We start from the raw sequence: 14,767 nt of genomic DNA, 5'->3' as shown, positions 1-14,767 counted from the left end.
TATTTATTTTTTTTATTTATTTATTCATTTCTAAACCGCCGATAGTAAATACTGGATAAATGAATAATACAAATGTGTAATAGTAAAACTGGCTAAAATAAGGTCGTGTGTGTAAGTCGATGGATACGCGTAGATGATTTTTTTTATTATTATTATTTAATTTGTACTTTATAATTTGTCCAGCTGGACATTTAGCAAATTTTTCTAACTTAGTTGCTAAGTAACATGTAGTTGGCTACCCCTAGTGGGATGCCATCTTCGAGTTTGACTATTTCAATAGGCTATCGGTCGGTAAGCGTCAGCGACAAAAAACCGATTAATCGGCTATCGGTAAAAATTGAACGAAATTGACAGTTAGGGGATTTTGAATATAACCAATGAATAGAAGATACTTTGAAATAAAAGGTGCCCCATTGAACAATTAAGCATTTTTATTAGAACATCAATAAAAAAAAAAAGAGAACAAATGTTGCATCTAACGGTGCACTGTGTTGAAACACTTTAAACATAAATGTGGCTCATCGATACAATCTGGACAATAGGTGGCCACCTTTTTGGTCCGATTCTTACCAATTTTTGATCCTAACTGTTTAACATTTTTTTTATACCACTCTTTGCAAAATTTTCGTGCCAGGTACGCTTGCCCTTCTTTCTTCTGCATTTCGTGTCGCAATCTTTGTCGAATAAGTATATTTCACGGCTCTGGTGAATGGCACTGTGTAAGGTGCATCGCGAGTGCCATTCTAAAATCTGATACCTTAATTTTTGTTTTTCTTGCTTGTTTATAGAGTATCATTGCGTTTGAAATTGATGTATTTAACAGTAACCCTAAAGCTAAGTTTATATACCACTTGAGGGTTTCTCTATGTGGTGTAGAATATGCTATCATTTGATTTGATAAATCTACAGCACATTTTCCTCTCTTGTAATCTACCACTACCATTGCTTTATCACAAACATAATTTTTTTCCGGACCTCTACCATGGTTCGTTGAAATAAACGAAGCGTTGTTATAATATGTCGCTATCAACTGTTACCAAGGCGCCACGGTGTCACCAGTGACCACCAATAAGATAAACGGTCCATTAGAGAAGAATGTTGTCTTACATCATCAATTTATTATTATTTTGCCATTATATGCTTTGAATAATAAAAATACTTGAATAATAAAAATAATAAGTTGCAATCAAAGAGTTAATCATTGCTTTTAATTATTGCTTTGTACTGGTAATCACGAGCGCGGACCGTACATGAACAGCGGTTGGTCATAAGACGAGACAGCTATCTCAGCGCATTGGTCACGGAAGACGTCGGGACGCCGCACCGGCTAATTATTTACCGGTTATTACACAAAGCAACTAGACTTCCCGGCTGCTGGCGCGTCGGTATCTATTATGCAATCGTATCGTGTCCTCGCTAATTGTTGAAATTTTCATTATTTTTGCTGATTACGAAACGAACGCTTCGCGCACACAATCATATTTTTGTAGTATCCCATAGGAAATACAGACAGCGTAGATAACTTGCAATTGCCGAATGATAAGAACTAGAAATGAAACGATAACGGATAGACTGAGAATGTTCGTGGAATTTCTTATTTTTGTCAAGATGGTTAAAGAGATTTTGTTTTACTCCGTAGATATCGCAGTATTCTGCTAGAATCCTAGTACCTCAGACGATGTAAACGTAATGTCGATTCATTCAATATAATTCCAACAGCCATCCTTGACAAAATCAAAGAAAAAAAGAAAACGAAAGCAAAATGGCAAAAACATAGAACACATGAAAACAAAAGACATCTGTTGCACTCGACAGCAAAACTTTCCAACGGTTTCTGTCCCGTGGCTTGCTACACAAAGACTCTATAGCTGCCGGACGACGGCAGCGCTGTGGTTAGCGTAATTGGTTACGAACGCTCCAGACCCAGGTTCGAATCCCGGCACTCATAGTCCGGTTTTTTCTCCACGATCCCCTAACTGAGAGAAAGCAGCAGTATCTATCATGATATATTATCCACCTCAAAAGCTTCTTAAGCTATGGAGATATACTTGAAAATGCAAAATGAGAAGAAAATATGAAGTCAACTTTCGAGTAATCTAAAGACAAATTTCTCAAGTAATTTGAAGTGAAAGTACTAGAATTCAGATGTCGAATAATTTGAACGAGCCTTTAATTTCTCGTGGCATCGTCCTAATCAAATTGAAGGAAGATCGATATCAGTCAGCGATATTGGTTTAATTATCTCAACCGGTTTAATCATAGCCGTATGGTTATCCTGATTAAAATAATACAATATTTATGTTATAGAAAATTATGCGCCCACGCGATGACACATGAGCGACAGGGGATAATTATATTTTTGCACGTGTCCGGCAGAATGTGAATTGTCCAAGTTTGTAGCAGTTTCTAGGGACAGAACGCAATCAGCATCCTTTGAAATCCAATTTTCCACGGCAAGGACATAACTATCCCGACAGTATTTAAGCGTAATTATGAGAGAATGAGACGGAATGGAGGTATTTCATGAGGAGGAAATAGGTGTCCTGATTTAAACTTCGCTCGCGCAAATTTCGCCTCCAAAATTGATGTTCCCTAATACTCTTGTCGAATACTAATACCTTCGTATCTCTCATTCACATACTATTTTTATACAATTTTAAATAGTTATTGGTAAGCCCGGCAGGCTGAAATAAAATTATTCGTTTATCCACTTAAACTGTGAATTTTTATGCAATATTTTTATGTGCACAACTAAAAGAATGGAACTTAGATGGAGATTCGTTTTATCCATTAAAAATTATAACAAATATTCTACATTGAATATTTTGTATATTTCTATTTGTTATATGCATTCTGTTATATTTTTGCATCTGTCAAGCTCGCATAAATGTGTAAAACTGCGCAGTATAGTAACGGTGATGGTAACAGTGAAACTAAATTTCTCTTCTATTGGGTTGGTAACTAAGTGATTGTGGATTTTACCAATGGCCACCTAATGGCAAAATCCGCAATTACTTAGTTGCCAACCCAATGGTATAATTTGCTAGTCTTACCTGTGATTTTCTACGGTTGATAAAAATTCATCAGAGATGATTTCTCACAGACTGTAAGAATTTCTTTTATAAACTACAAAAACAACGTTGCTATCTTCCTACTGTATATTTCTATTGTTGTGTTTCCCTCTATATTATCTATATATCAATATATATAAATATATTATGCAACAAATCTTTGTAAAAGGTAAGGTGAATACGACCATACTGTTCCTTGAGGAAAATAACGATTCTCCTACAGAAGCCCTGTGCCTTTCGCGTTCAAGTCAAACCTCGCGGATCATTATGGCTTGATTTGTACGCCCCAGATATGCAAAAACGAGCGGCTCTTTACCGCTCTATAAACACGCCACGGTTCCAACAGGATAGATCATAATGGAACCATTGCCAGATTCGCGAACGAAACTCTTTTCAAGTTTTCTTTTCATTTCCAGTATATACCCGATCAATTTCACTCTCACCAACTCTATTAACGAAAGATTTTCTTAGAATCCTCTCAAGAATCCTTATTTTACGTATATTGAACTATAACGAGACACGATAATACCCATGCAATCTTTCTGAAATTGCGTTTTAGAATTTACACGACTCGTGGTAATATTTAGACATTACAAAAATATTTTTTTTTATTATTTAATTTGTACTTTACAATTTGTCCAACTGGACATTTGGTAAATTTTTCTAACTTAATTACTAAATAACATGTGGATGGCTACCCCCAGCGGGATATCATCTTCGATTTTGACCATTTTATTTCCTTAGCGAGGTCAGTGGGCTGTTCTCTTTTTAGTCTTTTTTCTATCAGAGTTCTGCTCGCTTCGGCAGCCAGCTTGTTTGGCTGTGTTGCCGTTCTTTCCTTGTATATTTTTGCGTACCTGCCGATTTCTTCTTTCACCGTTGGTATTTTCAAGTCTTTACGTATATCCTCGTTTCTGACATACCAGAGGGCGTTCGCTATTGTTCTCAGTATCTTCGATTGTAGCGACTCTAGTTTATTTATGTGGCGCATTGCTGCTGTCCCCCGTAGTGGTATTCCGTACGTCCAAATTGGTTTTACTATCGTTTTGTAGATTTTTAGTTTATTTTCTATGCTGAGTTTAGAACTTCGACTAGTTAACCAGTACATTTGTCTTCTTTTTATCCGTATTTTGTCTATAATTGATTTAGTATGCTTCCATGTAAGTTGTGTGTCTAAGTGAAGTTCCAGGTATTTAACTTGCCTTGTTTGTGTTATACGCGTGCCATTTAATTGGATATTTGGTGATTACCGTTTTCTTAATGTAAATGTAATATCGTTACATTTACTGGGGTTTGCTTTTATTTGTTTATCTGGTAGCCATTTTTCTATTTTCTGATGTGCTCTTGCAGTAATGTGGCTGCTGTTTCTGCATTAGGGCGCCTGACTAGTACAGCCGTGTCTGTGCTTTGCCTGGCTTAGTACTTTGCATTGAAGTCTCCCGCTGCGATGTCACCTAAGGATTGAAAATATTTGTGGCGGCACTCGACGGCGAAACTTTCCGACGGCTTCGCGACACAAAACACATCATCAAAGCGTAAGGCTGATATGCCTAATGAGCCATCGATATCCCTACGGTCTTTTCGCCGAATATTTGGAAGAAAGCGTACGTGGCAACGGTCGCGGACGTCTAACGAACGCGCGCGTGGTGGGGATATCGAAGGGCAACAAAAGAAACAGATCTGTAAACAGAGGTATTCGAGTTTGAACAGCGAAGTGCGAAGGATCAAGTTTCAACGTCGAAGCAAGTCGAGTGGAGAAGCGAGAAAGTCAGTGGTAATGGAGAATTGTACGAAACCAGTTGAAGGCGAGGATTGTTGATTGTTGATTGTTAAACAAATGATATCGTTGAACACTCCGAATATTTCTGGGGCATCTTCCAAGGTTCGCTTTGTCAAATGCTTTCTCAATGTCCATGAAGAGGGCTCTACAGTACAAAAATATGAAGACCAGTAACAGATTCGAATCTGTTTGAAATGCACGTATATTCAATCCATGTGATTTTTCATTATTGAAGTAGACCCCACTTCAAGGAAATTTAGCGAATGTTCAGCTGGATAAATTGCAAAGTACAAATTAAATAATAATAAAAAAAAACTTCAAGGAAAACTCCATATCTTTTCTAAAGTTTAGTTTTCTTTGCCCTCGAAGCCATTGAGCATTGTTTAGCACTAAATCAATTTAAAGGGCCTCTCAGCCTCATAGTTTTCTAGGAACATGCATAGATAATGCAATGGTGTACAGACAGACCAGTTTTCCATAATTGTATAAATACTCATAGACTCATGGCTTCGAAGCTCTTTCATAAAGTAACGTTGCCAGTGTGCGAATCTGAACTAACATACACATTGTACTTAATTACATTATAATTAAACCTGCTTAAATATATTTTTCTATTATACATTCATCCACGCATTTCCTCTCTCTCTCTCTGTTACGAGATAAAACCTTAACATTAATATACGGCTGTCGTATTAATTAACGGTAATTAACGTTTTCGTATTTTAATCCGTACAATTATTGTTATACGCGTATCTAAATATTTAAATGTATTGGGTTGGCAACTAAGTGATTGCAGATTTTGTCAATACCACCTCATAATAAAACCCGCAATCACCTAGTTGTCAATCCAATATTTACTAAAATAATGGTTTGATAAATCTGCGAATTACAGGTAGCAATAACATATTTGACTAATTTTCTAAAAAATAATATACCCCTGAAACCCATGATTTCTACATAGATATTCTATTTCCTCTTGCAATTATACAAATTTAAATTAGATCAGTATAAACAGCAATTTTCAAATTAAAAACTGTCTGGATGTGTACACATAAAAATGCATTAACTCTAATATTTTTCCCCTTGCAATTATACAAATTTAAATTAGATCAGTGTAAACAGCAATTTTCAAATTAAAAACTGTCTGGATCTGTACACATACAAAAGCATTAACTCTAATATCTTTCCCCTTGCAATTATACAAATTTAAATTAGATCAGTGTAAACAGCAATTTTCAAATTAAAAACTACCTGGATCTGTACACATACAAAAGCATTAACTCTAATATTTTTCCCCTTGCAATTATACAAATTTAAATTAGATCAGTGTAAACAGCAATTTTCAAATTAAAAACTACCTGGATGTATACATATACAAATGCATTAACTTTAATATTTTTCTACTGGACGAATTTAAAAAAGGAACAATTTTTTTTTTTTTTTATTTATTTGTTGAAATTACAATCAATTCTCGCGTTGAGAATTTTCAGTAATTTTTCTGGCGTGGCGCAGTGACATGGCTGTTTATTTACAATAAGTTAATACTTATTATAGATAGGTATAATTTATAAGTTAGTGCAAATGCTTAATTTGGATAATTAAATGCAAAAAAAAAAAAAAGGAACAATGAAATAAAAATAATGATGCGAGCGTCTAGTAGGTTCCATTGTAAATACACAGTATAAAACAGGGGAAGATAGAGAAGCTCGAGGGACCTGGCTGTGCAATAATAATATCGAGAATCACGCGGCAATAAAGCTTTCAACACGGAAACGAAAACGAGCGTGGAAAGATTTCCCTGATGACGTTCCAGCGCTTAGCTCTCAATGCGTGAAAGATCATTTCTCGTGGAGGCAACAGTTGCACGATATGGTATGAAGAATCGTCCAACCAACCCTGACAATGTCGACCCCTACCCATCTCTCCATGTGACGAATATTGATCATCGTCGGTGCACAGGAACCAGAGTTTCCTCCTCTATCAACGATCGCAGCCGGATTCTGAATTTTGATCGAGAGAGAACCTTCCGTCTTCCCTAATCTTCCTCTTCCATTTCCGCGAACTTTTGGGAGATTGAGGTATTTCTGGTTGCGCGGATCCACAATAGATCGAAGCGATTCATGGGGGAAGAGAAGGGATATCTCTATGGTGGAAAAGATAGATCCAGGGTAAACTGGAACCGATAACAGGGAATTTCCTTCCTGTAGACGATCTTACGTGCGCTGCAGCTCATGAGTACTCTTAGGTCTATTTATAGCAACAGTATATCTGCATGATTTGTACCAAAGTTTTTCTTTTTTTTTTTTTCTTATTTAATTTGTACTTTACAATTTGCCCAGCTGGACATTCGGTAAATTGTACCACAGTGTAGGAATTAACGAATTAGTTAACTAAATAAAAATTAATATTAATAATTATTTTTAATATTTAAATTGTAGAATTATTTAATTAACTTTTTTATATTTATTTATATATGTATATATATAAAAAAGTTTAATTTTTTAATTTATGAATATTATATTTATATAAGTGTTGTTTATAATATAATTTCTTTCATAAAATAAAAATTGATATTAATAAAATTATTATATTAAGTATATATATATATGTAAACTCCCTAGAGTTCAAGGGTGCTAGGGACTTTCTTTGTTTCACGAACAGAACGACTTTCTTTGTTTACGGACAGCCATCTTGAGAGACGCTCATTTCCCAAACGGACGGACAGAGAGCAACATCAGAGATAGACAAGACCATAGAAGAAAGAGTAATTATTTAAAACATTGAAGATTGACGGAGAAAGATCGATAGCTCAGGACGTTGAAAATCGATTCTCGATTTTCAGGTAGACACTGCACAAAACTTGTTATTTATTGTTTACTGTTATTAATTGGTTGTTATTTAATTATTGTTGTTATTAATTGTTGTTATTTAGTCCTGTATTTCATTTAAGTATTTTCACAATAAACTCGATTTTCAGACTTCAGAATCGATCACCTGAATTACCACGTGATTAACGATCTTACATATATACAAAGCAACACTTGCTACCTTTTAATGCAATCAACAATTTGTAAATCTAAATCAGCTGCAGATATACTGTTAAATATACTTTCCATTCAATAGCGAAAATTTCAAAATTTCCCAAGATACCAAAGAAGCAAAATGAGAGACAGTGAAAAGTTTTTGTGCAATTCCCATTAGCATAACTCTCCGTTAATAGAAGTTTGGGAATTTTCAAAGTGAGAGAAGATTGAAATATATTAGATGTAAAGAAAATTTTGCATAATTTCTAGAGCCGAGACTTTTTTGCAATTTTGGTATTTTGGGATTGTGAGAAATGGAATAAGGTGGTGATTTGAAAATATCGTAGAATTCCTGTAGATTCCTTTGTTCCAATCCAAAATTCGCAATCACTTAGTTGCCAACTCAATATATAACTCGCTTTGGTAATAACATTTGTCAAGAATTTCTGTACATTCAAAATATCCCACATTTTGGAAGCATTTCCATTAAAACATTTCGCCCAAACAAATGTTGATCATATGAAGGTTTAAAATGGTGGTTAATGAAAAATCATTTAATTTGTGGCGACACTCGACAGCAAATACCACCGGACGACGCCAACTAGTGTCGGACGACGGCAGCGCAGTGGTTAGCGCCTTAGGTTATGAACGTTCGGGACCCAGGTTCAAATCCCATGGTCCCATTTTTCTTTCCACGCATCTAAATTAGTAGAAAAGCAGCAGTACCCCTGCAGTGACATCTACATCCGCAACTACAACTATCACGGCCTATACACTTCAAATTTCTCTTTCTTTTCCCTCGCTGTCTCTCTTCTCGTTAATTTACAGGACACGTTCGACCGCGCGAATATTCTAAGATAATTATCTGCAAGCAATTTACAATGCGAAACAGAATTTCACGAACGTGGTGAACGGGGTTAAGTGGGCAAAGGGAAACTTTTAAACAAAAACATTTTATCCGAAATCGCCTGCGTCTCTGTAATTAAAATGAAAAATTCTAAAAAAAATTCGCTTGAACGAAGTATCGCCCGGTTTTTCGAAAAAATTCAGCCGCTGATAAATTAATAAACTGCTTTCAAATTAGCAGAAGAATCGTGTCCTAGTTCCGAGGACGAACAGTCTCGGTTTCAATCGAAACGAACATGTTTCTCCTTTTTTTCCAAGAACTTTCTACTCGTGGAACATGTCTATCGAAATTTCTCTCTCTCTCATTGAGGAATCTGAAATTTCGGTAGATTAAATACTCTCGTAATGAGACAGATCTTACTCGACAGGAATTCAATAATCTTTTTAATTAAAACCTTTGCAGAATTTCAGATATAACCCGCTTTACCATTAGATTATTACTTAATAAATGTTATTTCGAAATAAATAACATTTTGAAATGAAGATCGTTAATCGAACCTTCGTTGATGATTAACTGAAATGATATGTTTCCCCTTGCAATTATACAAATTTAAATTAGATCAGGGTAAACAGCAATTTTCAAATTAAAAACTATCTGGATCTATATATATATATATATATATAATTTGAACATTGCTATACAATATTTATACAATTACGAGAGCCAGATCTATATATATAAATTATACTATATATAAATTAATTGATGTAAACCTGGTGATAAAAATCTTGGCTGTTTCAGGACAGTTTCACAAAGTTTATATATCATAAAGATTTTTTTTTTATTTATTTATTTACATTTTACAATTTGTCCAGTAGGGCATTTGGTAAAATATTGTAGCTTAGTGGTATAATAATATAACATGTGGATGGCTACCCCCAGTAGGATACTATCTTCGAATTTGATTGATTTATTTCTTTAGTTTGGTGAGTGTTTGTTTGTTAGGTTATGTCCTTTGTGAGATCTGTTGGGTGTTTCCTTTTTAATCTATATCATAAAGATGACCGAAAAAAGAGAGAAATAATACGATAGTTATCAAATAACAATAATATACAAAATCTCGTAAGAAGCATTTCATTGTTACCAGAAACGTTGGTTGCTGAATAACCCAGATGATAAGAACAGCAGAACGCAGATCGTAAACTACTGGACGTAAAATATAAAAATCTATACACGTTCGAGAAAATCAAGGCGCGATGGAGGTATCGTAAACCTTTCAAAGAATCAAGAGAATTGTTCGAGCCACGCTGCGAAGTACACTTATCAACGCAATTTGTCAAACGGAAGATAATAAAGCCGCGGTAATAAATTTGTAGAAACCGTAAAACGTTCTCGGCTGAATATTTTTCCATCTCGACTGCATTCGAACGATGTTGAGAAATCGTTGAAGAATGGAAAACAATATGAAACATTCGGTAGCGGCGATAATAGCAAGTAATAACGTATTCGCGCTTGCTAACCGTACAATGGGTGACGCGTGTGTCGTGTATCGTATACAGAGCAACTACTCGAAACAGGTCAACTGTTCCAGCGTTCTCTTCTCCATCGATAGAAGTATTCGTGTTTCTAGCGAACATTTTGTCGCCCCAACGAGCAATTACCGCGGACGATTCTATCGGTCGAGGTTAATTCTTTTGTTTCCATCGCACAGTTCACAGGAGGTGAAATGAGAGGAGAAAGACAGACTGTTGTATCGCGGTTCATCAATTTTTTAGATTAATGCATCGCGATCGTGTCTCGCCCTCGAATGCTTTAAGAACGTCTACTCTCGTCTCAAGGCGAGATATGGGTGCAAATACTTGACTGAAACGAACAAACAAATAGAGCGTGCCGATACGTTTTTACTGTCCGATGATACGGAAAGAGCTGCACGATGGTATATCGATGGTAACATAGCCGGACTGACTATGTGGTAGTGTAGTCTCTGTGATTTGGTTTAGTTTTCATGTAATACGTATGGGGGCACTACCCGCTAGACCTAAACGCTAGATTCAATTAGTTATCTAAATTAAGTAATATTCACTTATTTATAATACTTACTTATAAATTATACTTATCTATAATAAGTATTAATTTATTATAAATAATCAGCCATGTCACTGCGCCACGCCAGAAAAATTACTGAAAATTCTCAACGCGAGAATTGATTGTAATTTTAATAAATGAATAAAAAAAAAAAGTAGTACGTATGTCTGCTGTATTATTCAATATTTACGCATTTATCACGATAGACGTTTTTTATGATCGTGTACGACTTTTACAATATTCTGCTCTTCCGTGAAAATGTTTTGATATGTTCTGCAAAACTACTTTTCACACTAATAAAAGTATCAGAATAGATTTAACTATAGAGCAGAATAGTAGGACTTCATGCGATCATGCTGGTTTTCTATAATATCCTATTGCTTTTAAACAATTTTCACTTAGTTTCATCTGTCGAATGCATTGCTTAGACGATCTAATATTACGTTTCTCATTGTCAAGTTTACTTTCCTATAGTATCGCCACTTGTGAAAATTGTCAGGAGCTACTCTGCCCTTTGACTAGAGTATTGATTGGGCATCGTTTCGATCAAGTAGCACAAAAACGTATTATAAAATTGCTCACGCTATTACGAACTGACGCTGTCACGATGAATAAAGGAAAGAGCGTGATACTACGCGAAATTAACTGTTCGTTAGTGAGACTCAACGGTGACTTGCTATTCGTAAGTCCAGAGCTGGCGTGTCGCACACTACGCCCGTATCGAATCCCGGCAGCTTCTTTCGCACCGCCTCTCGGTGACACGAACATTTTTACACGCATTATCGGTTTTCCAAACAGCCGTATTTCAGCGAAACGAAATCCGGCTGTGTAAAACCTGGTGCCGGCAACGGCCGTTAATAAACATTTCCTGTCCGGTCGCAAAAATCGCTGACATTTTAACAGTCTCAAATTGCATTCCCTCGTTCCATTTTCCCTCGATCCGTTCGCTCTTGTCTCTTCGTGCGTGTGTAGCACTCACAAATATCCACGTCGCTACGTGTGACGAGGACCATCGTGCCGGTCGAATGAAACAGCATGTTCCCTACAAAAATAGAAAAGAGATAAGACCAAGGAAAGAACAAAAGAGATAGACAAGGAAGAGAAAAAGAAATGGCGAAGGTAGAAGAGGAGCAAGAGAAAGGAAGAAGTAGCAACTTGTATCCGTAGTCGGTGAACGTAGTACACACTCCATAGAGTGGAGCAGCGGCAGACTGCTTCCGGTAATGAAACTAGACATGAAGAGGAAGTTCGAAAGAGAGAGGGACGCAGGGCAGGCAGGCAGGCAGGCACGCACGCACGTGGGGACGTTGAACGGTCTAAGGGATGCTGGAGGGGATGCAGGAGGTTGAGGTCGCATTGATTTTGTCTAGACAGGGTGGAGACTAGCTGTGGTATCGTCCTTCGCTCACCGTTGATATTCCGGCATTCAGTGCTGCCGGTGCACGCACCTGCACTCTTGCTTGCAACCGCGTTTCTCTTAGTCATCGTACTAACCATATACCATATTCTCCTTAAAAGCCACGTTTCTTCATCGTGTGGTGTTTTCATTCTCTATATCTCCGTATCTTTTTCTCGTACGGCGTGTGTTATTCCTCTCGATCTCGACTTATCTGAAAAACACGTGAAGTTAGATCACAGTTCGCGAGTGAAAGCTTAACCATCTAGGTATCATTACCTGTAGAATTCACGTCTCTTCGTTGTACGTGGTTCCTACAAGTTTTCATATTTCTTTGCAATAAAATATTTCTTCTCTCGATTAAATCTTTCTTCTTCGGCTGTTTCTTGGGACGCGTCGGGAACACGTGAAGTTCGGTTACAGTTCGCGAGTGATAACCTAACTATATATATATATATATCTATTATTCCCTTTAAAATCCACGTCTCTTCGTCGCGCGTAGTTGCTCCGTGTTTCTCCGTTTTTCTATATTATTTATTTATTTATTTTCTCTGTTTATTCGGCGTGAAAACATACGAAATTCGAGGGTAGTTGGTGAGGTAAAAATACCTGTGTAAAACGCGCGTTCACGCGTAATCTGTGTGGTTCTAGAGCTTTCACTTAAACGTTCGACGATAGCATCTTCAGAAAAGTGGTGTGGAAGGAGGCATAGGAGAGGCTCGATGGCTCGCTTTGGCTGGATCATGGATCCGTTGCAATTTCTGGCGTCGTGGTATGTTTTCAAATAAAAGCACTAGAAAAATTTACCGAATGTCCAGCTGGACAAATTGTAAAGTACAAATTAAATAATAGAAAAAATAAAAAAATAAAATAAAAGCTGACGACCAGAAGGATAGCACGAAGTTGCGTGCTAGAGTAGCCGATTGCTACGATTAGTTTGCTAATTGGCCACTAGTCGCGATCTTACCTCTTTATTGATCAATTATCGAAGAAAGTATATTTCTCTTTTCTTCGTCGAATACGAACGAGACACGAACATCTGGCATAATTATTTATTTAACGAACGTAAAACTGAAACCATTTTACACGATAGTAAATTACCAAGTGGCAAAGCATAGGTTATAAACATTTATTACACAAACAGTTTTCATATTCTTACAATTTTGTATCGTAAATACCATCGATCGAATTGTAATTCGTACAATTCACTTGTAAATCTTCGTCTTATTGTCAAGCCTGTTACTGTCATACGAGGGAATTGATTAACATTGCTAATTTCGCCAAAATTTCCTCCATAGTATTAACCATTTGCACTCGGAATGTTATTTCAATTTCGTTACCAGCAGCTCCCAACGCTTAGCGAATATATTGTACTCAAGATCTTCTCGCATATAGTCATCACTACTGTCAAAGTACTTATTTATTTCGCGCCTTTCACTCGTTGTAAATATTTAGAGGGTGACAGGTATACAATTTTCTAACTTTGAGCAGATTGATATAAGTTAGGTAAGTAAGCCAGTTCGGTAAGAGCATCGATAACCTGTGCGCGACATCTATTGATTTGGACATGAAAGAATGTCGAGTGGGACTCGACAAAGGAACTCCTGAGATAAAAATTGATGTCGAATCACACTCGATATAGACGTGCAAAGGGTTAACTCGATCGTGCAAGAAGCTTTTGAAGCACCATCAATCAGTTACTAGAACTGGTGGGGATCGTAACGATTCGTGAACGAAGCAAAATCTTTGCCAGTTAAGAAAGTGCTATTATGGTTATCATTCAGGCAACTAGAATCCGGTTGATCTAAAGGTTTGAAAGTTTTAAGAGGAAAGAGTAATTAAAACGAAAAATCCAGTTGGTTGTACAGGGATCATGGAATCGTGTATTTTATCAACGAATCGGTCAGCTAACGAGCTGCAGCTCGTTACGCGTCACGCTAATTGAGACCAACAAAGAGTCGCTGCCTGAAACCAAGAGAAAACAGAAATATGATCCGTAGAGAAAGCTGGGTATCGATGCAAATTGCTCGTTTCGAAAACATCCTCAAACTCAATGTTCTCGAACAATACGTAATACCTTCAAACCTATTGCAAATAGTATAACACGAGACGTATGATATGATATACTATATAGCTCATATTTTTAATGTTATTATATCTCGTTATTGCTGCCTATACTTATTGTATACTATACTTCTGAGAAAGGAGACTCATAAGACTGCGTCGAAAGTATTAGTTCTAGTCTTTTAATATTAGGTACATTCGAATTGATAATTATCAAACCGTGAATATTTATACAAAACGATACTTCCATAAATACAATTAAAAAACTGAAACCCAAATAGAGAATTACTTTACCTACCGAACGTTATAGAGAGGATTATACGTTGGATCAATTTCTATATTTTCATATACATTAAGTGCATTTTTGCATCTTCAAATTTTCCACAAATGTAATATACAAATTCGCAGTCTTATGATTACAATTGGTCTTAAAGAAATTTTCTCTTCTTTATATTTATGAAATGAAAGAAAGTCCGTATATATCTCTAATAGACCTATAGA

The 14,767-nt window shown here is 36.3% G+C and overlaps 1 protein-coding gene across 7 annotated transcripts in view; it reads left to right on the top strand.

Annotated features, from left to right (window-relative positions):
* Window positions 1–14,767, top strand: part of LOC117211202 (tyrosine-protein kinase Btk29A) — a 344,145-nt gene that overhangs the window by 313,501 nt on the left and 15,877 nt on the right. Inside the window, exon 1 of one of the 7 annotated variants that reach the window (XM_033454876.1) lies at window positions 12,957–12,974. The exons of the other annotated variants lie outside the window; for them this stretch is intronic. The gene's annotated coding sequence lies outside the window, so the exon portion shown is untranslated. Of the gene's footprint in view, window positions 1–12,956; window positions 12,975–14,767 lie in introns of those variants that run through there. 7 annotated transcript variants of the gene reach the window in all.

Source organism: Bombus bifarius, unplaced genomic scaffold, assembly GCF_011952205.1.
Source record: "Bombus bifarius isolate JDL3187 unplaced genomic scaffold, Bbif_JDL3187 scf7180000008218, whole genome shotgun sequence".
NCBI lineage: Eukaryota > Metazoa > Arthropoda > Insecta > Hymenoptera > Apidae > Bombus > Bombus bifarius.
The sequence above is the reverse complement of the archived record's forward strand: the minus strand, read 5'-3'. Positions and strand labels throughout refer to the sequence as shown.